Below are 27590 nucleotides of genomic sequence, written 5' to 3' on the forward strand. Positions count from 1 at the left end.
TGTTAATGATTCTATTTTTTAAATGTTAGCTTTCTTTTGTTACTAAGAATTAATTTGTTTTACTGTTTGTAATGAGCCAGTATACTTTATTTATAGTATTAATCTGTATACTTTACAAAGCTTATTTAATTTTATAATTGTAAGAAGTTTATTACTACATTTCCAAAAGGGTTTTTTAAGATTATGATGACAAGATCTTTGTGATCTTCTTTAAGTTAACTTGTTTATTTTGTTTATCATTGTAAATTTGTTAAAATTAATTGTTATTTTTGTTACTGTTACATAATTATACAATGTAAACAAAAAAAAATTAGTATAAAATAGATTAACTCGTCCTGAAATAAATGAACTTATTCAAAATCTATGCGGAAGTGGAATGGATAATTCAACAAATTGTTTTTGTGATTAAGTTAGGTACTCAAAAAAGCGTATGATAAAATGCGGGAAAGGAGGGAGAGGGAGGAAGAAATAATAGCGTACGTACTTAATGGACGACCCCTACTAGTTTTTGTTTTATAAATATAGTTAGAGGTGTAGCTACCGGGGAGAAATTGGAGCAAGTGATTCAAGGGCGCAAATTATTTGGGCGCAAATTTTCTTTTTCACTTTTTCTAGATTACCTTGGAAAAATCAACAAGTATCATATCACAGGCAAACGCAGTCAGAAAGTCTGATAGCAACTTCAATCCGATTTATGTGATGACATAAACTGCTTATGCACCGTGCGTGACAACCAGCGGGATTAGAGTCTATTGCGCAGGAGGGCATAGTTTTTAATGAAATACCGCTCAAATATCATAACTTAAAGTTATCCAATCACACTCCACTTTTTAAAAAAAACTATCCTATGATATATTTTTAAAAACGTCATAAGCAATCAAGGCATTACAAATAAAAGAAAATAATGTTCTTAAAAATTAGTAAGTCAAATTTATAATTAGTTTATAGTTACTTTTTTATGTTGTTTTTTTTAAGCAAATTTTGTCAAATGTTTAGATAAAAATTCAATAATAAATGTCTCGATTAGATTTCATTATTTTTATTATTTATAAGAATTTAAAAACGTCTAGATTAAATTAACATTTGATAGTATATTTGCCAGATTTACAAACAGATATTTTATATTCTTATATTAAGAATATTGCTTCAACAAATAACAGCAAGCAAATAATCTGTTTGTTATCCGCAAACATTCTTAAGCAACTAAATGACATCTTGGAAATTTTTAATGTTCTCCAGATTAAAATAGAGTTTTTTAGGGACGTAATAAATTTCTCCCTTGAGAAGGCAGGGGAGGAAAAAAGAAGGGGAGGGAAAAAAGAAAAAAAAACAGTTGGGATTGACTAAAACATTGATAGTTTTACATTAATCAGGGTTTCTGCCAGATAAGGGAAAACAGGGTAAAGTCAGTGAAATCAGATATCTACAAAATGAGGGATAATCAGGGAAAATAGCTCTTCATCAAACTTGCGCATCTTAAGTAAGTTTTATATGTATATACATAATATAAAATTTTATTCAGCAAATAGTTTATGAACTTCTTCTTCTAATGTGGGTTATAATATTGTTTATATTTTTGGAATTGACGACCATTTTTTTACACGAATCTAGGTCTAACTTTTATTTAATTGAGTTAGGGTGACATTAAAATAAGTTAAGGAAAACAGATAGATAGGGAAATAAATGGAAAAAATTGGGAAAATTCATGTTAAAATATTGGCAGACACCCTGTTAATATTGAAGTATGCAAGAAACAATTATTTTACCTTATCCATGATTTTTGTTGTAATTACTTCTTGGGAGTTAAAACAGTTGATAAAAATCGAATCGAACCGACTTTTAAGAAAGTAATTTATTAAATTACGGCTTTTAAACGCTTTCAAATCACATTTTAAAACTCCCTATTTTAAAATCGCAAAACTGCCATTTTTACTAACCGTTGGAATAATTATACTAGAAACACTGAAACACTCTTTAAAACTCTTTTCAGCTTCGGATCCTATTTTCAGCTTGTCTAACATACCTCTCCAGCTTGTCTAACATACCTCTTTGAATAAATACGAATCGAGTACAATTTTTGATTAGTCTGTTCCTGTCGGCATAGTAATTAAAATGACGTTTTATGAACGTTTAAAAGACGTTAAAAAACGGCTATATTTTGTCTCCCACAGGAGAACAAAGTTTTTGAAACTGAAATTAATAAAAACATGTTTAAGAAGCAGCATGTCACAACACTGTCTATGCTCTTTGGCCACTATATTGGTTGAGGAAGCAATAGCTTGTTAACTTGATTTGGGTAAATCACTTTATCAATTTGCAAAGGAAAAGGCAAGATAAAAACAATTTTAAACTATGTGCTAGAAATTGGAAATGTCTGTAAATTTTGAATAGGTTTGATTTTAAATAATTTATTATTTTTATAAAGTTATATTCAATTAGCAATAAAATAAAATATTTATTTAATTGTCCGAATTAGAAGAATATAAACATATACGAAAACATCAATAAGATGACTAAACGCGTGGCTTTTTCCAAAGAAAAACGTTAAATTTTGAATGATATTTGAATCAGAATTTCTAACCTAAATCTTTACTTTATTTTGATTGGATTATTTGCATCAGGATTGCCAACTATACCCATTTGGTATCTTCTACTTGGATATTAGAAACATGTAAGGTTTTTCTATTACATATTGTATAAAACCCCTACAATTTAAACACAAATTTTTTTTTTAACTTTTCTCGACTAACTTTGAGAAAAAAGAGGGGGCACCAATTTTACTTGCTCAAGGCGCAAAATATGTAGTTACGCCGTTGCATATAGAATACATATGACTAAATTACACTGCTTTTGATTCGTAAAAAGTAAAAATATAATGCTGTATATAAAATAATAACTGCTTTTCATACTATAATAGAACAGAATCGGTATTCTACTATTGATTCTAAATAATTTAATTAATTAAACAGAAATAAAAAACAAACAAAAAAATAATTAAATAAAAACACTAAAATAATTTACTGTAATAAAAACAGTATAATTCTAATAAAAAGAGAACAACAAAATTTTTACTTAAGATATAAATCTTTCTTTTCAGAAATGTTGCATTTTTATGCTGCTTTTTTAAAAGAAATTATAATAGCTTAAGTACGTAGTATAAAATTTATTTACTTTGGTATGAGTTTTATATTTGAGTTGCTGGGTAGTCCATTTTGTCGAAATTTGAAGCATTTTAAAATTAATGATTGATCCGGTGATTATCAAATAGATTACCCAGGGATTTAAAATATTTAAATAGAAGGAATTTTGGGAGTAAATCAGAACAACAAACCTGCCACAACATCGCAAAATACAATTTGTTACTAGATTGTCTGTTGCCAGGTTACACTTAGCAAAATACAATTATAATTCGAGTGACTACAATTTGCAACTTACTTTGATTACATGAAAAAGAAATGGGCTAAAATTAGGTTTTCTAAACCCTTGCCAATAAGTGATGATGAAGTGGCATTTTTTAAACTAATAATTTTTTGAATTTAAATATAAAAAAACTTGTTAGTTATATTATTACACTTATTACATATTGTTGACTGTTATTAAAACATTGTTATTAGTTTTCTGTTACTAGATAATTTAAGTTGTTTCAAAACCCAGCAGATTATTCGTAGAAATGAAAAGCCTTTGAAAGAACAATTCACTTTTTTTTAGTTTTTTATTTTTTATTTTTGCATAGGTAGAGATGCTGGTTGGATAGCTGCTTCTTTATTCATTGCCAGAATTTGCTTTGGGTAAAAAAATATTTTCTCACAGTTCTTATTGTTACCGTAGTTTTCAATTGATTATTTTTATGTTTTGATCATATCGGTGTTTAATGCTTATTTTAAGTTTGTACAAAACCACTCTTTTTAGAGCGAATTAAGACTAGCATTTTAGAGTAGTAATATATGTTAACCGGTTAATTTTAAGTTCAATATTTTTTTTTAAATTTACCGATAAATTTAATACAAAAAAAGGTAAACTTAAAAAGCTCGACAAAACCGTTTAATTAAAATACAATATTGGTCATTGAACTTATCAGTAAATTTATCGGTAAGTTATTCCTTTGCAACACAATTTTGGAGTAATTTACAAAGTTTAATTTTCAACTTTATTTTAACAAGAAAACATGAAATAAAAGTAAACATTTTTATCACACAAACAAGCATACTACTTTGCAGTAATCCATTAATTCATGTTTGTATTATACCTCCACAGATTTCTTTCAAATGCTGATCTTAATGCTTTAATGAGGCTATATTATTCTGCATATATATATATATATACATATACATATATATATATATATATATATATATATATATATATATATATATATATAAATTTATATATATATATATATATATATATAATTTATATATATATATATATATATATATATATATATATATATATATATATATGTATGTATATATATATATATATATATATATATATATATATATATATATATATATATATATATATATATATATATATATATATATATATATATAAGTTATATATTTAAAGTTCTTTAACCCACACTTGTCCGTCCACATCTTGAATACAGTATTGTTGTATGGTCTCCTAAAATGAGATACATCAATATTGGAACGAGTAAAGAGACGAGCAACTAAGCTAATTTCTTCTCTTATAATATGAAGAAAGACTCATAAGTTTAAATTTAACAAAACTTTTAACTCGGCGTTTAAAAAGTGACATTATACAAATTTTTAAAATTGTCAACAGAGTAAATAGTGTAAATCTAACTTTAAATTATTACAATATTAAGACAATTTTATTACAAGAGCAAATAAATATATATAAAAAATCAGACTCAGACTCGTGGACACAACAATACCGTACAGAATTTACTGAAAGTTCTTTTAGACAAAATTATCTCCTTAGTCGAGCGGCAACCGCATGGAATGATTTACCGGTTAAACTAGTAATTTTTCATATCATAAATCAGTTAAAAAAAACTTGATAAATGCCTACAAAAGATCAATAAGTAAAGAAACTTATTTTATTTTACTCATAAATATTTAAAAGGGTGTTTACGGTGTTTAAATAACGCTAGCTGTATTAATACAGATACAGCTTGATTGCAAAAGCAAAACAAAAAAAAAACCTTTTTTTATTACAGATTGACACTTACTTGATATATACTCGCTTAATCCTTATCATGCCGCAAACACCCTATCATTATTAATGATAAAGATGAATTTTATGCTAATCGGAGTTCATTACATAGATCCATAAATCAAAGGAAAGTTCTCCAATTTGACGTTGAAGTTTTAAATACACTAAAAACGCCAACATTCGCCTTATGTTTTTTGAAATTAAGAAATCCTTAACAATGTTTTTTTCAAGTTTTTACGCTTGGAATTTTTTTCATTATTCAAGCAAAGTAAAAGTACAGTACTGCCATTAACATATTCATAAAAATTCTGATTTATAGAATTTGAAAAAAAAGTAGTAATAAGAATACTCAAAATATCGGTGTGGCTATTTATACATACCGAATGTATACGCAATTGGCTATTTATACATACCATAGGTACGTTTTTATTTTGTATTCATAAAATGACTTAAATAGAGAGAACTCGCGAGGAATGCACATAAATCGACTCGAAGTTTGGGTAAGTGCAGTCAATCTTAATACTAATCTTAACTCTAAATAATTTATCACTTTGTATATGTTTATGTTTCGGGTGCTAATTTTTTTTGGCACTACATCTGACTTAAATATTTCAATTGCAGAATATGAATTGTTGTTGTTTAAAATGAAAGAAAACGGTATTCAATAACAAACTTCATTACCTAAAGGACTATATCTTGTTTTAAAGTTTTAAAAATACACAAAAAACGTTAAAACTTATTCACAGTATGGATTTCGTTTTCGAAGTATTTATAACTTTTGAACTCTTTTCTTACTCTTTTATCATAAAACCTATTCTCATCAAACCTATTCCACTTTTGTATTAAAATATTATATATATTTAAAAGCAGAATAATTTTTTTTTTCACTTTTATTTTTACTATAAAATTCTAATAAGAAAAATTACGTTGAAAAAACGTTGTTCTAACGGTTTCCGTATCGTTGGAAAGAAGTTGGTATGATGTAATAAATGAAACAGCGGGAAAATGTCATTTTGCAAACGTTATTGCAACGATGCAACGATTACACAGGTCAACAAAAAAAAAAGTTTTCTGGTGCCGACCAAACAATTTATTTTTTGTATAGCATTTCTCATTTTAATTTCAAATATGTAACTCTTTTTTTACCATCAGGTCAAGTTGTAAAGATATTTAGGTTCAAATCTGAAGTATTTAGGGTAAAGTCCCTAATATTGTCGAAAAAAAAGTTATTCAAAAGTATGTCAACCTGGGTCTCAAAAGAAGCGTATTTTCATAGAGATTTTAGAAAACATAAATGTTTTTCCTTAAAATTTATTGACAAAAAAATTATGTGAAAAAATGCGAAAGACTCTTAAAAAAAAGTCAACAGAATATTTTTAAAGTCTCTATGAAAATACGCTTCTTTTGAGACCCAGGTTGACATACTTTTGAATAACTTTTTTTACGACAATATTAGGGACTTTACCCTAAATACTTAAGATTTGAACCTAAATATCTTTACAACTTGACCTGATGGTAAAAAAAGAGTTGCATATTTGAAATCAAAATGAGAAATGCCATACAAAAAACAAATTGTTTGCTCGGCACCAAAAAAAAAATTTTTTTTGTTGACCTGTGTTATATGCAACGTATTGCAACGATGTAAAAATGCCGTTATAATAACGTTACTTATGAGCTAAGAGGAGTCGGAAAGGCGTTACAGCAAAGTTAAATTTTATAAAAAAAGACGTTATATTTTGACAAAAATGACGTTGAGACAATGTCTTTTCTATCGTTGTTTATACATTTGAACAATGGCAGAAATAAAACATACAACAACTTTATTTTGACAACTTTGGCCAAACGTTGTAAGAAAAACGTTCTTCGACGTTTTTCTAACATTTTGGCTATGTTATTTCTATACTGCAAAGAACAATAAAGTACAATGTATCACTGTATAACATCGTGCTGTGAAGTTTTTTTTCCATTTATTTATTAATTTTATATACGGTAACTAAATTAGTCAAATAAATAAATACTGAAATTAAAAGATTAAAAAATAAACCTTGCAGTAATTGTATTTCAAAATTTTAAAATTAAATGCAATAATTTAGAGTGAAACTAGATTAATTTTTACTTTCTTTCCAAATTTCAACCATATCTCAAATAATTCGCGTATTCTTTATTTGACAAAGAGGAAAAAATATGTGAAGAAACATGAAGTTACAAACAATTATAAACATACGGAATGAACGAATAGAAACACTACAAATACCAGATCTTGGACTAACTTTCTGCTTTCGAAAGATTATTGACTACAAATTGTTAAGCATACAATTCCTAAAATTAAGTTTAAAACAATTCTTAAATAAGCTGCAAAACTAATGAAACTGCCCCCCAAATGTTTTGATTGAATAAATAACCAAAATTTATAAAACACACAACCGTGACATGATGGATAAAAGCAATTATTTTCGTGTTTGAGTTCATATTTCTGTAAAGTTTTTTTTTACAGGGGTTATTTTGGCTAAGACAATATATTATGATATATCTTGATTTGCATGGTACAATAAAGAAACTGAAAAAGTACATTTTCTCAAAGTGAAGAATCAAAGTCATTTTAATAAATAACACCTTAACACCAGTGATTACGTTTTTTGGTATTTTTTCTTTCTACTTTGTTAGATGTTTTTTTTTTCAATCTGAACTACTTATATTTCACTTAAACGCTTGACGAACTGAGCAGGTGGCATCTTCTTACCAAAAACCAATAATATTAGGTTCAAAAAGTTTTAAACGAAAAGATAGACATATCAAGAAGCGTAAATTCAAAAATTTATAACAAATGAATCAGGGTATGTACAATGTATATTGTGAATGTTGGACTATTGTAATTCACAGCCTCAATAATATAGCCATCGAAACCAATTCAACAGCATTAATGCATAACCAATGCCTCGATGCATAACCAATGCATTGATGCAATGCATTGATAATTTGGTTTGTATCCTCAGTTCATAGAGACCAATATAAAAAAAATTAACTGTGTAGCCTTTAATTTTTTAAACTCTATTAGTGATATAGACATCTGACAATATCAGATTGATATAGGCATCTGACAATATTAATTTGACTTTTCAGAAATATGAATAATTTGAACATATGACAAATGAAGTATCTTTGGTTCCCATTTCAAAATACCAATAGTTGACGAACAACCCTAAAGCAAACTAGGTGCATATAGTCCAAAACAAATCTAGAAATGCAAAGTAAATCAATCATAAGACTTTTAAACACTTATTCTTTATAACTCATCTTAGCAAAATATGTATTTGCTGAGATGAAAAATTGGCCTGATTGAAAACAACTATTTCTTTTTATACATTTATTATTTTACTCGCGCTGCAGTATCAAATGCCAATTTTTTAACATTATTATACTTTAAAAACGTTCTTTGCAAACAACACCAATTTCTGAAAGCACTTGAAACTTTTCAAAAAACTTTTTAATAAACTCATCAAACAAGTCAGGATTTTTTTGGTCACAAAAAAAAGTTAGAAGAAGCAGAGGTTTAGAAACAAACAAGCAAAGTAAAGACTAAAGCTTTGTATTGCTAGATTTAATAAAGGGCAGGCTATATACATTTACTATTAAATGTTTGTCATTGTTAATACACACATTATGACGGTGGAGCATATTTTTAATAGCATTAGCTAGATGTCAAACCAAGATAACGGTAGTCACAATACTTTTTTTAGTATTTACGAGATTAGTAACATTTATTTCCTATGTCCATTTTTCAACATTAAGACAAGCGAATCATTTTATGAAAAATGTGCAACTAAATAATGTTTTGTTAAACAGAAAAAAAATCCTGAATGAAAAAACTACAAAAAATTGTAATTGTAAACAAAAGCAATTGTCCAATGAATGGAAATTGTTTGTAAAATAATGTGGTGAATAAATGTGTTGTTTCCTTTAAGAATGTACCTGATAAACAATATATTGGCAAAACAGAGGGTGAATGGAAAAAGCTTTTTGTTAATCATAAGCAATCTTTTAAAAAAAAAAGTACTCAAGAGAAACCATGCTGTCAATATATATATGGGAATTAAAAGATAAAAATATTGACAATTTTATACCGATTTGGTCCATCCGTAAAACAGCGCCTGCATATAACAATATTTCTAAAAAATGTATACTGCGCCTTCAAGAAAAAGTTGAAATAACTGCACATGCAAATCAAGAATATTTATTAAATAAAAAATCGGAATTAATTTCTAAATACAAGCACGAAAAATAGTTTATCCTAAAAAACAATAAAAATAAATGAGTTCAAATAATAGTTACATTAGGTCCTCATTTTGAAAAATATTTTTCTAAAAAAGCACACGTAATTATTTCCAAGGTCTTCTTTTTATAATAGTGTCAGCAAATTCCACAATTGTGTGAAGATTTACAGTAGTTAAGATATTTGCGACTTCCTGTAATTAAATATTTTGCTATAACTTGATGTTTTATTAATTTGATCATTTATTTCTAATGAGTCTTTATTGCTGAAACACAGTGTTTAATGTGAAAAATTTTTGTTATATATTCATATATATATATATATATATATATATATATATATATATATATATATATAAATATATATATATATATATATATATATATATTGGTGTCTCCAGTTGGCAAAAAACATATACGACGCCCCCTCCCCCACTTACCATGAGAGACCATGAGATAAATATTTATTTATATGTAATTATATGTATATATATATATATATATATATATATATACATATATATATATATATATATATATATATATATATATATATATATATATATATATATATATATATATATATATATATATATTATGTATATTATATATATATATATATATATATACATATATATATATATATATATATATATATATATATATATATATATATATATATATAAATATATATATATTATGTATATTATATATATATATATATATATATATATATATATATATATATATATATATATATATATATATATATATATATATATATATATATATATATATATATATATTAGAGTGGTCCTTATTTATAAGGAAAAAAATTTTTTTCGAATTATTTTAAAATCATTTGCCAGAATGTACCTTTATATAAGACTTCAAAATATACCCAATTTCAGATCAATCGGTTAATATTAACACGTGCCGCATCGACGCTGAAGTTGTGAGATTCAATGTAAGGCAGTTACCTATAAGAACGATAATGTACGCTCGACTGTAAACATAAAATTACGCATTTTTTTTTAAATTTTTGTATAAAAACATACTAATTATAATGAAAACGTAAAATAAAGATATAATTTATCCTAATACTATTTATTGAAATTTTCTATTTATTGAAATGATACATCCACTTCAGAAACATATTTTGGATTAAAGTAAGCCTCCTTTTGTGACGACTGGAAACTCTCTCCGGTACTCCTGAACAACCTGAATAAAATAAAAATAATAATGAATGTGTTTTCTAAACCTAGCTAATAGAATGTGTTCAAGAAAAAAATAACAAAAAATTAAATTTGTTTATACATACCTGTATCAAAAATTGTTTTTGATGCTCATTTTTCGTCATTTTTTCATTGTAATCCTTAATCAACTTCACTCCTCTTTCTGAAATATTGTTTGTACATTATAAGGTTGAAATGATATTTTTTCCTGTGCGATAATCCTCTCTGTTTTCCCAATTCAGCGGATCGTCCTGAAGAAATTCAACACAAATACCGAATCGTTTAAATAACTGAAGTGAATTGGCGGACAATAATTCAGTTGGTAGATCTTTTTGAACAAAATTTTGGACATCTCGGATTTGCAACGATAGTTTTTTCTCAATGACTTCTGTCTCTTCATTTTCTTCTTTTTCATTCACAGTCTCTATGTTTTTACTTGCACATTCCAAAATTTTTTGAGCCATTCTAACTTTTTCAACTCTCTCAATTCAATCGTCAAATATTGCCATGGCAGCACACTCTTCACTTAGATACCATAAATGCTTTAAAAATTTTGTTATTGCAATGGTTGCAATGTTTTCATTAATATTTTTAAATTTAACCAATTTTCTCAAAAAGTATATATCATTTAGGGGAGTTCCTGAAGTATTCGTTGCTGAAAACCAGGCCTCTACATAACAGTATACAACGAAAACGCAAATTTCTGCATTCAGTTTTGAATTATCCTTTCTCATTTTCATTTGATCGCAAAATAAAAAAAGTTTTAAACAATAAATCGCTTTAGACATCCATCTCGCTAAATGATATGCACCGGGGGCCCTAAAACTCACATTTGTTTTATCTCCCAAAAAAATGAACGTCAATTGAAAAAACTCTTTGTAGTCATCACGCGGTTGCTCTTCTGCAAGTTTCTGTTTCACAAAATAAATAATTTCGGGCGCTACATCTTTCAGTGCATTATAAACGGCTTCAGTGCATTATAAACGGCTTTCAGTGCATTATAAACGGCTTTCAGTGCATTATAAACGGCTTTCAGTGCATTATAAACGGCTGGTATAATCTAAAAATTTCCTTTTATCAATATTCTTCCAGTTTTCTTTCAGTGCTTTGAGTTGAGCAATTTCAGGGCCGGATGCTACAATTGCATTTGTCCTCGCGAATACACCAGCCAAAACGACCTCAAATATATGGTGTCGGCATGGAAGCCACAAAATATCTCGCCCTAACCTTTGTTGAAGCAGAACTGCAGCTCCTTTTATACGTCCAGTGTTTGATGCTGTAGTATCAAAACAAAAGGCTTGAATTTTTTCGGTTAAATTCCATTCACCAGTAATATAGAACACAGCAGAGCAAACATCCGATCCTCCTGATGATGCAATTCCAGGTACTCTTAATAATTGTTCAAAATCTAAACTAACCGCGATCACAGGAAGCCGATCAATTTTCTCATTTTTTGTGATATCAGGCAATATTTTGGAATCCCAATGCACTTCAATAAAATTTGCATCATTTTCTACCGATTTTATTGATGAATATTTTATTTTCCGCAAAATCTCTCTATTTCTTTTGATAGACGATCTATTGAGAACAAACTCGGTGATATCTATATTAAGAACTTCTAGGACAGCAGAAATAATATGCATTGCATCCCTGTCACTCACTTTACATTTGTCCAAGGCAGCGGCCAGGCGAGGTGTCATTAGCGTCTTTCATCCTCTCTTGTTTGAAGATGACCAGATTGTTGATTGTTCAGATTACTATATTAAATATGTGTCATCTTCACTGTTGTCTTGACTTATCACTTTTTTTTGTAAATCTTCGTTTTCTTTATCTTCCATTTCAAAATATGCAATCGAACAACTAGATTTTTCCAACAAATCTTCTTTTCTTTTCAACTCTGCAGCTGTGCGTTCTACTTTTCGCTTTTCCTTACGTAATAATTTGATATCTACTCCCAACACACAACCTACTCTACCTTTTTCCCTTTGCTTAATTAAAAATTCTCAATCTTCGGCGATTTTAATCTCATTTAACGCATTTAAGGTGGCAATATCAAAAAGGTTGTCTAAATCTTCTTTAAAATCATTTTCTTTTTCTCTCTGCCGTTCAGCATCTTTATTTTTAGATTTTTCTAAATTTCTGACATTATCGTACAAAGATTAAATTTCGAAATACAGTTTGAACGGTTTTGAACTGGGATTCTTGTTTTTTCCAAAAAACGACCACTTCATCAATAACTAAAGCACTACTGTCATTAAGATTTAAATTTACCACTCTCATGTTATAAAAAAAGTACACTCAAAACATCTCGTTTACATGGTAATTTACTACCGCAGATTTGATTTTTCATCACTCCAACTAGATAAATATTTTTCTGAAAAGTGGACATTTTGGCACTTTTATCAATTACTTATATAGCACGTCTTTTCTTATGCCCTTCATGTACGAAACTAAAACGAATGTAGCATTGAACAAATAATATGTAAAAACAAAATTGACTTGTTGAGACTTGTAGTTGCGCTTGTAGCGAATTCAGAATGCACTTGGTGGTTAGTTGCGCATAGCATCGTCATAGCATGTTAGACAGTCAGATGCATGAAACTTTAAGGCCAATGCGGCACGTGTTAATTTTATCGGATTGAGCTGAAATTTTGTATTTTTAATGTTTTAATGTAACTGAACAAAATTACAAACAATTTTGAAAAAATATAAACTATCGAAAATAAGGACCACCCTAATATATATATATATATATATATATATATATATATATATATATATATATATATATATATACATATATATATATATATATATATATATATATATATATATATATATATATATATATATATATACATATATATATATATATATATTTATGTATATATATATATATGTATATATATATATATACATATATAAATTTATTATTGCTCTGTTCTTTAAGAACATTGAGCACTCTTATTGTAAAATACACTATCCAATGTAAAATACACTATCGAATGTAAAATACACTATACATATATATATATATATATATATATATATATATATATATATATATATATATATATATATATATATATATATATATATGTATACATCAATTTCCAAACACTGGTAGATCATACTGTGCTGTGGCTGTTGGAAGTAAAACATGATGTTATCAATTCGTTTGCCTATGATTGGCTGATTCTGCGTTTAAAAGTAGGTTTTTGACGAGTCAACTGGGCAAAACATTTAAACGCAAATGACTGATGAGCTGCAAAATAAAAGCTTTGTCTAAGAAGCAAGTTTGTTTTTTACCTTTTTAGTAGCAATTAAATTGACAGGATTCTCTGGTCAAGTGGAGAAGATTGTTTGGAGAAATCCACATCCATCATCAAAATGTTCTGCCGAATTGTACAGTTTAGGTTTGTAAAGGAGACACCTAATATAATAAATAAAAAACAAAATTTTTAAAAAAATGATATTGGAAACTTGACTACAACTGTTGTGCCTAAGTATGTAAACTTAACTGTTTTTCACATAGTTAATGTTACTATAATAGATGGAAAAGTTGCCACTGCATTATCTAAAGAACTAAATTAAAGTCAATGCTGCTCATTTTGTGGTTCAACGCCAAGTCACATGAAACGAATTAATATCGTTTGCAGTTTTCCATTAACTCTAACCGGATTGAAGAATGGCTTGTCAACATTTCATGTATTGATTCGTAGTGTTTGTTAAAAGACAGCTACAGAGCTAAAGTGAAGAAATGGGCATCAAGATCAGATGCCGACAAGGAAAAAGTTAAAGCTTAAATAAATTTAATACAATCTAGGTTCAGAAATGAAGTCGGTCTGTGTATGATATCCCTAAGTCTGTTAGTTCCTGGTCATCAAATAATGGCAATACGGACCGACTTTTATTCAGAAATGCTGAACAAACAGCAACAAGTATTGATGTTGATATGCATTTAATAAATGTTTCGTTGTGTACTTTTTCATCTGGTTTTATGATTAATGCTGATAAATTAAAAGACAATTGCTTTGAAACAGCACAGTTACTTAACGGGTGATGCGTAAGTTATCGGACAAAATAAAAACAAATATAACTTAATTATAAACCAAAGAAAAACCTTTTATTATATATTTTTTTTTTAATAAAGTAGTTACCTTTCAATAAAAATAGGCTATTTTAGATTTAGAAAAACACCACCATTTTTCATAGTCGCTTTTCATATGCGACTCTAAAAAGTTTAAATCAATTGCTTGTAGTTTTAATTTAATTCGATCAATCAAAATTTGTTCTATTGAAGCTTTCCAACCTCCCTCATAAATTGTCTGTGCCAAATGTCCCCAAAACTTTTCAGTTGGTCGTGCTTGAGACACATTTGGGGGATTGGGTTTTAAACTAACGTAATAGATATATTGGTCCATCTAATTTAGAGAATATATAGAAAATCGTAACTTGCTAAATCTGGCAAAAATAAATATTTAAAGTCTCCATGGTATTTGTGAAGTTGTTTTCCTAAACATTTATCAATATAGATCAAGGCATTAATTGCTACAGCCTTAGATGTGCGAAAGAATGACTCGAATTTACCACGGTCAGATATGGCTATTCACATTCATAATTTTTTGGAAGTTTATCTGTTCCCATAAAATAAAAACTTTTTGAACATGTTTTTTTGTTATTGTTTGTGTAGTATCCAGAATTTCAAGGCATGTTGTTCTCTGCAAAATAAAACTATTTATTTTCATCGATGACCAGAAGCGATTTTGTGTTATAGAGTTGGTTAACAAGTTCCTGCGTCTTTTCTTTGCCTTTAATTGTTGTTTTATAGTGTAATTTGGATTCTTTTTACGTTTTCTACAATTCTTTTTTTAACTGAAGATCAATTGTCGATTGATTTACATTGAATATAAAACCTATTTTCCTCTGACTGACCCCTTTTTGATTGTTGGCAAGTCTCCTTAATTCGGCTTTCTTTTCTATAGTCTAGGATTGGAATAGAGAAAAGAAAGCCGAGCGAAGATCATAGCTAGTATCTCATAATAAAACACGTGCTAAATAGTGTACATAGCACAAATAAGACATATGCAACTAATAAAAGTTAGTAGTTGCTAAGCAAAATTAAGTATGCATAGCAACTAAATAAAAGCTATACTCATTTTTATTAAAAACCACGACCTCATATTGGTACGTATGTAAATATGGTGAACATAGCACTCATAAAATTATCTGCAAATACAAAAATTAGGTTTTTGCTTTTCAAAACTAGGTATCCATAGCAACGAATTAAAATAATAAAAAGCACAGACATGGTATTATTACTAACCCTAATTTAAGTCAATATAGCCCTTATATTTAATTATTCATAAATTTTGTCCAGTAAAAGTGAATTCTTGACTACTGTGGGATGGTGGCGGTGTAAAACGTTTTTCAAATTGGTTTCGAGTTTTTTTGTATAGAGTTTTTCGATACGTTTGACACGTTTGAGAGTCATTGGTGTTGTTGTTAGGCTTTGAAGTTGGCGAATCGTTGGAGTTTTGTGCTGACGGATCTCAGATATGGTGATATAGGCTGAGATTAGGATGATGAAGCAGGCTTGGATGAAAATGATAAAGCATGCTGAAATGGAAACTGAAATGTTTGAATGATTTTTAATTTTGATTGGTCAACTTTGCTAATCTCAAGTGAAAACAAACCAGTGTTTTGAAATCCAGCGATTATTAGTGTTTGTGTTAAAGCCGTCACCAGAACTTAAAAGATTGGCTTTTTATTGAATGAAACTTTCCATTGTTAAGTTATTGAAATTTATAGTTGCAATTCTATAAGTAATTTGCGTTGAACTCGTTTAAGGTGACAATATACACCTACGTCTAACGGTTAAAGTATGTGGGACAAATGAAGCAGTTAACATATCAGCCTGATGTTATTGTTAAAGCAAATACATTCAAAAGTGTCAGTAAAATGCTTGACGTGTCTGTTTAAGACTAGAATACAACTATCAGTAATTGAAAAAATATTTAATTCATTGAATAAACTACTTTATTTTTTTAAACTTATTTTAGTAGACCAACCTAATTACCTGGAACTAATTTGATTGCTGGAATGAAAACTTTAGTCAGCCATTTAATAAACTGTTTCTCTTCTAAATTTTTAAAACGGTGTTTGGTGGTTTCCTTATACACCAATCATTTTACAGACGTGAAATTAATTTGTAAACTACGAATGGTGGCAGGTAGTTACCAATTTCGTTAACACGATTATCGACTGTGTTGTTAGTTTTTGAATTGTTGCCAACCCATTTGAAGGACGTTTAGCAACAAGCCTGCTGCTTACCTTGATTGCCTGATATTTTCTTCAAGAAATTGTTTTTGAAGTGTATTAAAATAACTTGTTATTTTGTCCTCGGTACAAGAAGAAGCTCTGATAGACAAAATATTGCCTGCTACACTGAGATCTAATTTTTGACTTAATCGTTTAGTGAAACCTTGATACCATTCTTGTTCTGGTATACTGTTTGGTGGAAACAGATGACTTTGATTTGTAGATACAAAATAAATCCCAACTACTGCAATGACGTCTGCCAAGTTCCCTATCGGATGAACTGATAAGTACTGAAACAAGAATAAATTCAAACGTTGTATTTAGCACGGTAGTTGTACCTCTACCATGTGATTGGACTTTGGAATCAGTCCCTTTGAGAGCTTAGAGTTTAAAATCTTACAAAAAATAGCCTCCAAAGAGAGCACAAGATAGAATCAAAGCCTCCGGAGACAGTATCCAGCTACAAGATTGTAGCTGCTTAAGATTAAATCTAGCGCTAAACTTTCTTTGTCAATCAGCATTGGTATTAGTGCATCACCAATGCATACAACGGTTGATGTCAAAAAAATGAGACTGCGTTTAAAAGGGTATAACTCCTTTATTTTAAGTGATTATTTTTTAATTAAAAAGGTATTTAGTAGAGAATTTTTTGAGCTTTCAAAACATACATTTAATTATCTTCTATTACTCTATTTCTACGAATATTAACGATTCGACCTTTTACCGATCCCATTAGGCGTTGTATGGCAGTAAAGTTAATCTTATTCAAACAATACTTTATTCCATTGCAAAGATGATCAATATTTTCTGCTTCTAATTGTTGTCTAGATGATTTGCTTTGATGAAAGGAACAACTCTTTTTTTTGACGCACTCGTTCAGGTATAATTTTTGCTTGAGTGATTGCTTAGAAGGTACAAAAAAAAGTATAGAAATACCTTAGTCGAAACGCAAATCCAGATATATATAAATGAATGACCAATGATTTTTACTATTTTTAATGAATTTATTTTTATTAGCTACAAAGACCAATAGGGTAAAGAGGAGTAGCTCTTTAGATGACTATTTTTTCAAAAGAAATAAAATTCTACTAATTCAGAACCATGCTGGTCCTATAGTTTTGCCATTATCTTCGGTGTAATCATACGAACGATTTAATAGTGTATTTATTGGTATGGCTGAAAATAATCAAATTGCAATGAAACTTAATCTTTTTTCTCCAGAACCTGGACTTGGTATGGAAGCTGCTAATTTTACAAGTAAAACTAACGCAGAAACTAATAAAGAAGATTCAATACTCGCTACAAAAGTCGATGGCAGTTTGCCTATAGACATTGAGGCATTTTTAACATGTCAGGTAATTGAACAAAATAAATACTGAATATTGAAATGATATTGTTTTTCTGGTCCAAATTACAAATATCCATATTCTGTGCATTTAAAGAAGGGTAAAAATGTTAACTGCTTTTTGTCCGAGAAACATATACATAAATTTCCGTAGATAATGATTTCAGAATGCCTTTATGGAATATTTTGTAAGTATTGCTTTCTTTTCTCAAAAGATGGATGAATACACGGTCAAGTGTAATTACTAAAGCTAGTTACTTTACCTCTTAAAGTTTATTCAAAGCTTTTGGGTAACGATGGAGACTTACAATGACATGTTTGCAATGCGTATCACAATTTTGCTATGTTGGCATCATCAGATTTCATCAGAACATATGAATATCCGTCTACAGATGTACGTAATTTAGATAACGAAGGAAGACTTAAATAGGCTAAAGAAAATCGAGAACAATTAAAGCCTATAATTGAAGCTATAATTTTTTTTGGTAGACAGAATATTGCTCCACGAGGCCATTGCTATGACGGGCAGATCTTTCAAATCAATCAAAACTCTTCAGTAATTAATGATAGCAATATTCGGGAATTGCTTCGCTTTCGAGTGAGCGCTGGGGACGATATTTCAAAAAACCGTTCGAATAACTGTAATTCTAAAGCAACATACATAAGTAAAAGTATTTAAAATTAAATAATTGAACTATGCGCTCAACAAATTCAGGACTGAATTAAAACAAGAATTTTTAAAGGAATATTTTACAGCGTTATACTTGATAAAACAACGGATAACAGTCATAGCTCTCAAATAACAGTCGTATTAAGATATATTGATGTTAATACGTGTGAAATCCGTGAAGATTGAGTTGGTTTTGTAAACTGCCATACTGAAAATTATTCTGATTTTAATTATGAACCTGTATTAACTAAGGAATTGCTAGCAAACACATTTGCAAACACATTGACAAAATTTGGCTTCAATTTAAAAGATTGTGTTGGTATAGCAGCCTTATGTTAAGTGAAAACAATGGAGCAGTCACGAAATTACAAAACATCCTACCAAACGCAATTATAGTCCATGTCACAGCCAGGCTTTACACTTTTCAATTTCCAAATATTCGTCTGTGCGAGCTGTTAGAAATACAATTGGCACATTGAAAGAAGTAATATCATTTTTTAAAGCTTCGCCGAAGCGAAGTAACATTCTTAAATATATAAATAAGGGAATGGTTACAAGCTTATGCAAAACGAGATGCCATGATTCTGTGTTCAGTTTTAAATCTTGTTTAATAAATATAGCAGAAACACTTGAATTGATATCTCAGTGGAATAAACGGGATTCTTCAACAAAGGCCGCATTACTAAACAATGCAATATCTGAGCCCTTATTTGTAATAACACTTTATTCATTAGCCAATGTGTTAAATACTACAGTCTCTTTAAGTGAGGCTTTTTAAAAAAATTTATTGGATAAGGAATATGCAAAAACTATTCTTAAATATATCATAAAGATATTAAATAGAAGGCGACAGAATAAAGAAAACTTTATTCCTATATATATGACTGCATTAAAGTTATTAGAAGACTTAGGTTTAGAAATCAAGATTCCACGAATTACAGGAAAACAAACTAATTGTGCAAACCTCAATACCAATAATCCTCTAACGAACTATAGAGTCATAGTTTATTTACCATTACTTGATAGCATACTTCTAGATTTACAGTTCAGATTTTCTGGTAAAGCCTTAAACTCTTTTGAATAAAATGTAACAATACCTAGAAATTTATAAAATAAAATAAAGAAAGAGTTAACAGTATCCATAACTACTATACTGAGCTTTATGAAAGGGCTTCCCAACATAAATACTGTTAATGAGAATATCCAATTAATGAAAGTTTCTTCAGAATTTGAATTTTGGGAGCTAAAAAGGAAAGACGCAATCAAGAAGCAAAGACTTACCTGAATGTGCACTGGAAGCATACAAGCAATGTGATGATAACGTTTTCCCTTTATTAAAATGTACTTTGCAACTGCTTTCTTGGTTTTAAAAAGACTTTAAACTTGGTTAAGATCAAAAATGGGACAAGAACAACTAAATGGATTAGTTATGATGCATATTCATAGAGATTGCATCGTAAATGTCGAAAAGATTTTTGATAGTTTTGCATCTTCGAAAACTTGAAAACTCAATTTAATATTGCAGTTTGTTAAATTTATAAAATTCGTTATTAAAAAAATGAACATACTAAAAATATTATTTTGACTTTTGTTGCACATTAAAGACAAGGCCAGATTTACTTATAGGCAGACTAGACTGCAGCCTGTGCATCATGAATTAAGCGGGCTCAATTTTTAAATGGGGTATTGTGGAAAAAAAGTTGTCGTATTTAGGAGTGTTTAGAGCTTAAAGAATTTGTCCTACCTTGGGCCCTCGGGTATATAAATCCGTCCCTTAAAACAGACTTAATATTTATTTTCAGAGTTAAATTTTGTCAGGATATTTATATATAGATACATTCAATATACTTATAGCAAACTTTTCTAAAAATAATCTAAACAATCAAATAAAAAAGTGGTTTATCTGAAGAAAAAAAAGCGCATTATTTTTTGTTGGTCAAATTATATCCCCCCTCCCTTCCCCTAGGACAATGACCTTGATCCACTACTGTATATATACAGTGCTGTGAATAAGTTTTAGACCAGTTACATTTTTTTTTTAAATTTCGGAGAATTCTTTTCTAATATTTAAGTTTGTAGTTCTAAATTATAAACTTATTAAAGCACATGTATTTCGCACAATATATGGAACAATTATAAACTTTATAACGTCAAACTTTATAAAAAAAACTCTTATTATTTACTATGTCCTCCTCTTACCTCAATCCCAGCCAATATTCGCCGGGGAATAGCTTTAAACAAGTTAGTTTTAAAATCCTGGGTATGTTGTACTATTCTCTTTGAAGGACTTCAAAACATTCTTAAGCATTTTAGGGAGCATTTTCGACCTTCTTTCTGCTCGAAAAATTTCGAATTTGGACTTATCGGTGTACAGAACCCGATTAAACATTTCCTAGGCTCAATCTTTGAGTTGTTTTGCATATTTAAGTTGTTTTTCTTTATTGTCACATCGTGATAATGGTTTTCGAATTGCAACACACCCTCTTAATCTCGATTAAAGTAGGTGCCATCGAATAAATGAAGAGCTGATATTTTTCCCAGTTGCTGTGTTAATGTCTTTTTCCAGCTCGGTTGATGCTATTTTTTTATTTCTTAAAGATAAGGTTTTTAAATATTTATTGTCATCTTTTGTTAGGGTAGGAGGTCTACCACTTTTCTTTCTATCTTCAATGGAGCCAGTTTCTCTCATTTCTGTAACAGCATTCTTCGAATATCCTGTTTTGGATGTAGTTGTTATGACACATCGTTTTAATAAATAAACAAACAAATCCCTCTTGTTTCCTCATCAACTTTTTTTATTTATTCAAAATAATAAACTCTTTCAACTTTTCTTATATATTATTAAACTTATGTACGCTCTAAAATAATTACATAGGAAAAAAATTGTAAATACGTTTAATTATACAAGTAGTCTAAAACTTATTCACAGTACTGTATATATGTGTATATATATATATACATATATATATATATATATATATATATATATATATATATATATATATATATATATATATATATATATATACATATATACATATATATATATATATATATATATGTATATATATATATATATATATATATATATATATATATATATATATATATATATAAATATATATATATATATATATTTTTCAAATAAATAACAACTTTTTAAAACTTCTTGACTACATATATTATCAAGTTGTCAAAAAGTTTTAAAAAATTGTTATTTATTTGAAAATTATTACTAAATTAGTATTACTTTTAGAGGCTCATTATAAGTTGTTGTACGACTGCTCAACACAATTTTTGTTACAATAAAAATAAAAGTTTTTTAGGACAAACTTATTCCACACACGTAGGTATAAACTTTATTTTAAAATTATTAATTTAAATTGTTGAAGTATGTTTTTTGCTACATTTATGCATGTTTGAAACTGTCTTACTTCTAACCAATGAATATCTGATAGAGATTTTGTAAAAATATAGTAATGGTGTAACTTAGATGTATCTAATGTTATGTATCTTGGTGGTAAAACCAAGTTCAACACTTTCATGATTTTTTAAATATTATGAGTAAAATAATTTTGAAAGTGTTCTCCAATGCATGTTGTTATCATTTATTATGATATGCTGTTGAAGTTTATAATGGCAATTTTTTGTTTATTAAAAAATTTTTTAGTATAATATATTATGTGCATTTCTTAGTTACATTGTAAGTGTTTAGTAATAAGCTTACAGCTTTTTACTAAATAGCTTAGTAATAAAAATAATTGAATATCATATGAGCATTTGTAATTATGCTTTAAAAACTATGTTGTCCTTTCATTTAATGAAAAATCAAATTTATAGATATTTAATACAGTTTTAACACTTTTAATTTATTTTCAGAGAACAAGAAAAAAATAATAAATTGTCTAGAAGTAAGAATGGATTTAAAAGAAGATGACACAATAAGATGACATAGAAAGGGCTGTTACACTTATAGTAAACAATGGAGTGTCTATCAAGAGAGTTTGAACTTTGACATTCTTCGTTAGAATGTTTCATTCCTGAAACATTCTAACGAAGGCTCAGAAATCAATTCTTTGAATCAGGTTTAAAATAATTAGGTTACATGAAAAACAACAATGTGAAGCAAGCCTTCATGGTAAAAGAAGATAACCTTTTAGTTAATTACATTGTAAAAGCCATTGATTTCCAGTATAGACTGAAAGATGTTCAAAAATTGACTTACCAATTCGGAAAGCAAACCATAAAACAAATAATGCTTCTTTGAACAGAAACCAAATGGGTAAAAAAGATTGACTGAAAAACTTCAAAAAAAATTATTTTAGATTGCTTAGAAAGCCTTAGGCAACAAGTCTAGCACGTTTGACTGCTTTTAATAGGTAAAGTGGGCACCTACATTTCAGAACTATTGAGGAGCTCTTCAGCTTCAACAAAAAGAGGGTATCACCGCATTTAATATATGATATGTTGACAAAACCAGTGTTAACATTACACAAAATCCTCCTAAAATCTTAGCTAGAAAAGGCCAAACGCAGGAATGGTTAGTGGTGAACGAGGATATAGTATAACAATGATTGGAGCAATAAATGCTAGAGATGACTACATGCCTCCAAAGTTGGTTTTCCCTCGTTAAAACTTTAGGTAGTTTATCTTGAAAGGGGCCCCAAAAGGTACTTTTTGTGGAGCAAACACATCAAGATTGTTACGTGAAGAATTGTTTCTAAGATTTTTAAAACATTTGGTAAAGCACACTCATTCAAGTAAATTGTAAATCCATCCACTCTTTTACTTGATAATCATGAGAGTCATATATCAATATCAACAATCCAGCTGGCAAAACATTTGAGATTACAATGGCAACATTTCATCCAACCACAAATCACAAAATGCAGCCAATAAACAGAAACGCCTTTCTTTAGTCTATTTAAGACTTAATACAACAATATAATGAAGGATTGGATGTTAAATCCAAGCAATGCTCAGAAACCAGCAATTATCTATAATATATTAAAAATTGTTGGACAAGTTTTTCTGTTAGTTTTTGCTCCAAGTTTTCTAGTTAACGGTCTCATCCACTGAATAAAAATATTTTAAAGATAATGAGTTTCTGTCATGCACTATAAAAAATCAATTGCAGTCTGTGTCTAAAGACCAGTTTGGAAAAAAATAGGCATATTAAAGACTTTTTGAGCAGGCCTGGGCTCTCAAATAATACTGGCAAACTGCAATCCTACCTATTTCGCAAATCAGATAAGCGCAAACATTAAGTCTTCTGGTATTATTCTACTCCACTTAAAAACTAATCCACAGAAACGATCTAGAAAAGATCGTTCTAAGAAAAAATCTTTAACATCCAGTCCCATTTCACTTCAAACTAAATAAAAAAAGCTGACTAAACAAAGAAAAAATCTGGCGATAAACCAAAGGCTAAACTGATAAAAAAAACTTAGCTTTTCATTGGAGCAAATTCAAGTTAGAGGCAAATGTAAATGTAGTATTTGACAAAGTGTCGGCTTCGTCAGAATTAGACTTCAAAGTTATAAAAGATCTGCGTTTAAAGAAAAACCAGCCTTCAGTTTTCATCTTGGCATAAATTCAAGGCAAACATACTTTCTACCTCTGGTGTACCTTTGAAACTGCTGTAGTGTAAGCTGTTTTTCTAAATTGAAAAAATGGGTGAAAAAAAATGTCTGGATGGTTAATAAAAAGTTGTAGAGTAACTAATTTCATCAAGTTGAAGAAAATATATTGTTAGAGAAAATATATATATATATATATATATATATATATATATATATATATATATATATATATATATATATATATATATATATATATATATATATATACATTATATATATATATATATATATATATACATATATACAGTACCTGCTCAAATTATTAGACTCAAGAATAAAATTTTCAGATTTGTATACTTTTGTTGTTTATGTGTAATTGAACTTCATATCTTTTATTTTTTGTTTTAGATTAGGAAAATTTTTAAAATATATACTTTAAAAAAATATTTTCAACTTCATAAAAAGTATGGTAAGTTTTATTAATATAAAATTAAAAACTTTCCGTTGATTTTATTTGTCAAAACTCTAATTATGTAATTTTTAGAGGCCTAATTATTGTCTTAAATAATTTCAGTTGTTTTTAAGTATTTTTTTTAATCATATGCAGTCACATAATAACTTATTGAGTGTTGCGCTTGTTTTAGATTAATAATGAGTAAAGCAAGTCATGGATCCCCATATAAATTAGCTAAAGTAGCTGTTCGTTTGAATGAATGTGGTATGCAAACAGATGGCACCCAAAGGAGTAATGCAAAAATAGTAGAAGTCTTGCAGACTACAGTCAGCAGAATAAGTTTCAAACTCAACATAGGGGTAAAATAAGAACCATAGAGAAAAGTTTGCTGTGGTCGAAAAAGAGTGACAATTGCTAGAGATGGCAGAAAAAATCAAAAAAGTTGTTTAAAAAAATTGCAATAAATAAAGCTGGAAGCCGTTTTGAAAGATCAAGACATCAACATTTCACATGGATCTTTAAAAAGGAGAAGATACGAGTTAGAATTAAATCTTAACAACTGAAGAAGCCGAAACATGATTGCCTGCAATGATTAAAAAATGTCTTGCTTGGGCTAAGAAATACTCTTCTTTTTCTTAAGATTGAAATTGTCTATTTTTTCACTCCATACAGTTAAACAGATTATGTTTTCTTGTTACAAATTTTCAAAAAATGTTTTTGAATAAATATATTATCCCGATTGAATTTAATAATATTTGAAAAATTAATAAAAGTCAATATTGACTACTTTATTCAGGTTGCATTCAGCAATGAATCTACCTTTGAGAATTTGGAAGACAAAGCAACATCTGTGCGCCGCAGACCAGGAGAACAACACAAACCAAAGTACATTGTAAACACTGTAAAGCACCCAGCATCTAATATGGTTTGGTCATGCATATCGAGCTGGGATACTGGTCATCTTGACATTTTACAAGGGAAGATAAACAAGGTCAGTACAAGACTGTCCTGCAGACTTTGCTGATTCCAGAGATACGAGAGTGGTTTTCAAATGGTGAAAAAATAAATTTTATGCAAGATGATGCTCCATGTCATACTGCAAAATCCATAAAAATATTTCGTGCTAATGAGACTGTCGAGCTTCTTGATTGGCCTGTCAATTCTCCAGATATGAACACTATTGAAAATTTATCGGAGCTTGCCAAATGCAAGTTAGTGTTGACAAAATAACAAGTAAACAGAAGCTCACAGAACAACTGATTGAAGTATGGCGTCAAGATTCAGATGTCAAAGAATTACCTCAAAGTGCATAAATAGTATGCAAAGGCATATCAAAGCTCTTTTAAAGTCAAAATGACTCACCAAAAAGTACTAAACTTTATAACATACTTTGTATATATCAATATATGGATTATTGTATATATTATTTGTATATATATTATTAGTATATACCAATATATAGATCATGACATGCTTTGTGTATATCAATATATAGATTACCAAAAATTAAGTTTTGATTGCTTCAAGTGCATTTTTTAAAAACAAAAAAGAAGAAAAGTTGAAAATTGAGTTTGAGTCTAATAATTTGAGTAGGTGCTGTATATATATATATATTTATATATATATTTATATATATATATATATATATATATATATATATATATATATATATATATATATATATATATATATATATATATATATATATATATATATATATATATATATATATATATATATATACTATAGCATATTTATGTGAGCATTTGCTAATTTTTTTTTTGCTTATCTAAATCAATACGACTTTTTTAGAAAAAGAAGAAGAAAACAAAGAATAATGAATGAAAAGACTGCTGCCCTATTCCAAAACCTCAGTCAATGTGGCCGCACTCTACTGCGAATATTTGTATATATACTATTTGAAAGTCGATGTATGAACTGAAGACCCCCGGCAGCAGGCAATCTCAGTATAATGTCACACTGCTCACCTAAATCAGCAGTATAAGATATATATATATATATATATATATATATATATATATATATATATATATATATATATATATATATATATACACATATATATATATATATATATATATATATATATATATATATATATATATATATATATATATATATATATATATGTATATATGCATATATATACATATATATATATATATATATATATATATATATATATATATATATATATATATATATATATACATATATATATATATATATATGTATATATATGCAAGTTAGTGTTGACAAAATAACAAGTAAACAGAAGCTCACAGAACAACTGATTGAAGTATGGCGTCAAGATTCAGATGTCAAAGAATTACCTCAAAGTTCATAAAGAGTATGCAAAGGCATATCAAAGCTCTTTTAAAGTCAAAATGACTCACCAAAAAGTACTAAACTTCATAACAAACTTTGTATATATCAATATATGGATTATTGTATATATTATTTGTATATATATTATTAGTATATATCAATATATAGATCATGACATGCTTTG

The 27590-nt window shown here is 28.2% G+C and overlaps 1 protein-coding gene across 2 annotated transcripts in view; it reads left to right on the forward strand.

Annotated features, from left to right (window-relative positions):
• The window catches only part of LOC136082344 (uncharacterized), a 158260-nt gene that overhangs the window by 54437 nt on the left and 76233 nt on the right, over positions 1–27590 (forward strand). For both annotated transcript variants that reach the window (XM_065801349.1, XM_065801348.1), the window contains exon 4: positions 3734–3788. The gene's annotated coding sequence lies outside the window, so the exon portion shown is untranslated. The remainder of the gene's footprint in view (positions 1–3733; positions 3789–27590) is intronic.

The sequence above is a fragment of the Hydra vulgaris genome, chromosome 07 (assembly GCF_038396675.1).
Source record: "Hydra vulgaris chromosome 07, alternate assembly HydraT2T_AEP".
Taxonomy (NCBI): Eukaryota; Metazoa; Cnidaria; class Hydrozoa; order Anthoathecata; family Hydridae; genus Hydra; species Hydra vulgaris.